The 3,322-nt window shown below is 35.9% G+C and overlaps 1 long non-coding RNA gene and 1 other non-coding gene across 3 annotated transcripts in view; both read right to left on the bottom strand.

Annotated features, from left to right (window-relative positions):
• Nucleotides 1-3,322, bottom strand: part of LOC128250446 (uncharacterized) — a 613,350-nt gene that overhangs the window by 150,008 nt on the left and 460,020 nt on the right. The gene's annotated exons all lie outside the window — the stretch shown is intronic.
• LOC128250495 (U6 spliceosomal RNA) lies at nucleotides 2,028-2,134 on the bottom strand. Its single transcript, XR_008266511.1, has one exon. It is a non-coding gene; the product is annotated as a U6 spliceosomal RNA (small nuclear RNA).

The following is a 3,322-nucleotide window of genomic DNA, read 5'->3' as shown; positions in this document are numbered from 1 at the left end:
TATATATATATATATATATATATGTATATATATATAATTGTGTTTTTGTTTTAATATATAAGACGCGAGTTGCTTTCAATTAACTTCGTCTGCAAATTTTCATATTAATTATGTACATATGAATAAACACACTCATACGTACGGATATCTATAAGTATACACCTACACACACATGCATGCATACACTGAGGCAAGCAAACACGTAATTTGCACGTGTTGCTACTAATTATGTACACTCAAATATCATCTTATAGTTTGGAATATCTGAAACAATGCAAAAGTCAATAAGTTATGAGCTTTTGTTTTAAGTGTAATAAAAATTCGACCGTTTTATTGCCTCTTAAAATTAATGTATAATTAATAAAATAAAATAAAATAAAACAATCCGAAAACTCTCAGCTTTAAACGTATTAGTGGCTTTCGTTCTTTTCTCTCTCGGGATTATAACAGAAGACAATAGTTATCCACTTCGTATTCAGGTACACAAGGATTATATAAATCTAAGCACACATATCTTGGTTTTATGCAGAACTTAAATCCGTTGTATGTCAAATGTTCAGCTCTAGAAGTTATACCAAACAGCTAAACGAAGAGTCTGGATAGATTTTTAAATGTAAAGTTCTTCTTACAAATACATTCTCTATATAAATACAAGTTTATAATTCTCTGACAAGCGATTAAGTCTATTATGACTATATTAATAGGAACTGCGTTGTAGAGCTAGGGAGTGCTAAATAGTAGACAGAAAGAGAACTTTTCGAACATGTTCAACAACCAAACGCTTGCAGGTTCGGGTAAGGTTTCAAGTCGACTTATTCGACCCCAATACTCAAATGCTACTCATATCGTCGCTCCCTAAGGGAAGAAAGGCAAAACAGGACTCTACAGAATTTGAACTCAGAACGAAAAGACAGACGAAATGCTGCCTGGTGACTTAACGATTCTACCAGCTCGCCGCATTACTATACACGTAAGTACAAATTTTAAATTTTGGCTCAAGGACAGCAATTTAGGTGGAGGGGATTAGGCGATTACATCGACCCCAGTGCTCGAATGGTACTTATTTTATCGACCCCCCAAAATGAAAAGCAAAATCGATACACATGGCATTTGAGCACAAAACGTCAAGACGGAAGAAATGACACTAAATATTTCGCCTGACTTGCTAACGATTCCACCTACCCGACGCTTTGAATACAAGAAATATTTTTGGCACAAGGCCAGCATGTTCAAGGAAGAGGATAAGCCAGTTACACTGACAAGAATTGCGACCCCAGTGTGCAAAAGTTATTCATTTTACCCAGCATGCCGACGACGATTTTTCCAGCTCGCCGCCATTGTAAACATAAATATTGAAATACATTTTTATACATAATTAAGGGTTTGGTATCATACGCAGAAAGAGTTACAAAATGTCGCCTGGAAGGGTAAGAAGTATAAAGTAGATATAGCAATTTATTTTTAATAATAGAATAGCCGCAGGAGCAGCTTTGTGATAAGAAGCCTTCTTCCTAACCACACAGTACCGGTTCAGTCCTACTGCGTGGGATCTCGACAAGGTGTTTTCTACTACAGCATCGGGGCAACCAAAGCCTTGTCAGGAAATTTGGTAAGCGAAAACCCAAAGAAACCCGTGTGTGTGTGTGTCTGTCTGTCTCCCACCCCCGCTTCACGACCAATATGGATGTGTTTACGTCTCCCATAACATAGTAGTTGGGCAAATGAGTCCGACAGAATAAGTACCATGTGTAGCAAAAATAAATAGCCGGGTCCATTCTTTCAACTACAATTTTTTGAAAGCTATATCCCAGCGTGGCCGCAGTCAAAATGACTGGAACAAGAAAAGAGTAAAAGATAGAAGAATTGAAAAGAATACAGTAAATAAACAAAGTTTATGAATATATATATAAAAGAGGAAATACAAAAGTTGACCCCGGCGGAATTTGAACTCAGAACGTAAAGAGGGACAAAAAGCCGACAACTATTTTCTCTGACGTGCACACGATCTTCCAGCCCGTCGCATCTTACAAAATATGGAACGATACACGAATTTGAGTTATCATCCTTGCGCAGATACTATGCTATTCCTATCTGTATCCTTCCAATTTTATTAACAGTGTTGCCGAAGAAATTCAATATATCAGTTGAAATAATAGCTTAGAGATACAGTTGTAGCATTACCATATAAAGCTACTCGTTATTAATACCAAATAGTGAATATATGCTTTCACAAAACTTGATCTAGCTTCTAAATAGACTACCGTGTAACCGAGTCAGGGGTAAAATACGAAGAAAGTAAAAATGCTTTCATCTTTTACGTGCTTCTGTCATTAGATTACACACAAGCTGGGGCATCGCTTTGAAAACAGTTTCATTCGAATTCATCGATCTCAGTACTTGATTTGCAAACTTGGTACTCATTCTATCGGCTCATATTTTTTGAGCAGGTCCATGAGTGGTTGACAATATATGCATCTCTGATCATGAGCAGAAGTAGTGAGCGAGCGTCATAGCAATTTGTTGAGAGGAATTCTTTGAGGTTTGAATAATTCACCTTTCAAAACATGGGTGTTTTGCTCAACATCCTTAAACAAACCTTATTTAGGGACCTTTTGAGCAGGATGAGCTACTCGACCTGGAGAAAATTCTAACTAGGCCCCATCTCCGAGGTCATGCGCTGTTTATTTTCATATGAGATCACTATGTCACGGACATATGGTCGTGATGCATGTGGCTGGTGTACCCTTATCAGACGAGTCGTCATGATGGGTATAATGGGCTACATATATTTGATGGCATGCACTGCTCTCTCACTCAATGACAATAATAATAATAATAATAATAATAATAATAATGATATTAATAATAATAATAATAATAATGATAGGCCTGCTAATGTATACAGTGCGTTTCTCGGCCCAAGGTGTCAGGAAGACGCTCGGCAAGAAATGGAAACAGAATTGAAAGATGATGATACTGAAAATAATAATAACAATAACGATGATGATGATAATAATAATGACGATACAAGCATATTAATCAGTATGGCTTCCGCTTAACTCCTCTTATACATGAATGTTGCTTGATCGCAATTGCATCTGCCACCATTTACAGCTTATCCTTCCTGTTTACACAATAAACACAAACACAGACACGTGTGTGTATGTATGTATGTATGTATGCACATATGTACGCATGTATATATATATATGCATACACACACACCTATATATATATATGTATGTATATATATATGTATGTATGTATATATATATATATATACATATATATATATATATATACATATATATACATATATATA

The sequence above is a fragment of the Octopus bimaculoides genome, chromosome 21 (assembly GCF_001194135.2).
Source record: "Octopus bimaculoides isolate UCB-OBI-ISO-001 chromosome 21, ASM119413v2, whole genome shotgun sequence".
Taxonomy (NCBI): Eukaryota; Metazoa; Mollusca; class Cephalopoda; order Octopoda; family Octopodidae; genus Octopus; species Octopus bimaculoides.
The sequence above is the reverse complement of the archived record's forward strand: the minus strand, read 5'-3'. Positions and strand labels throughout refer to the sequence as shown.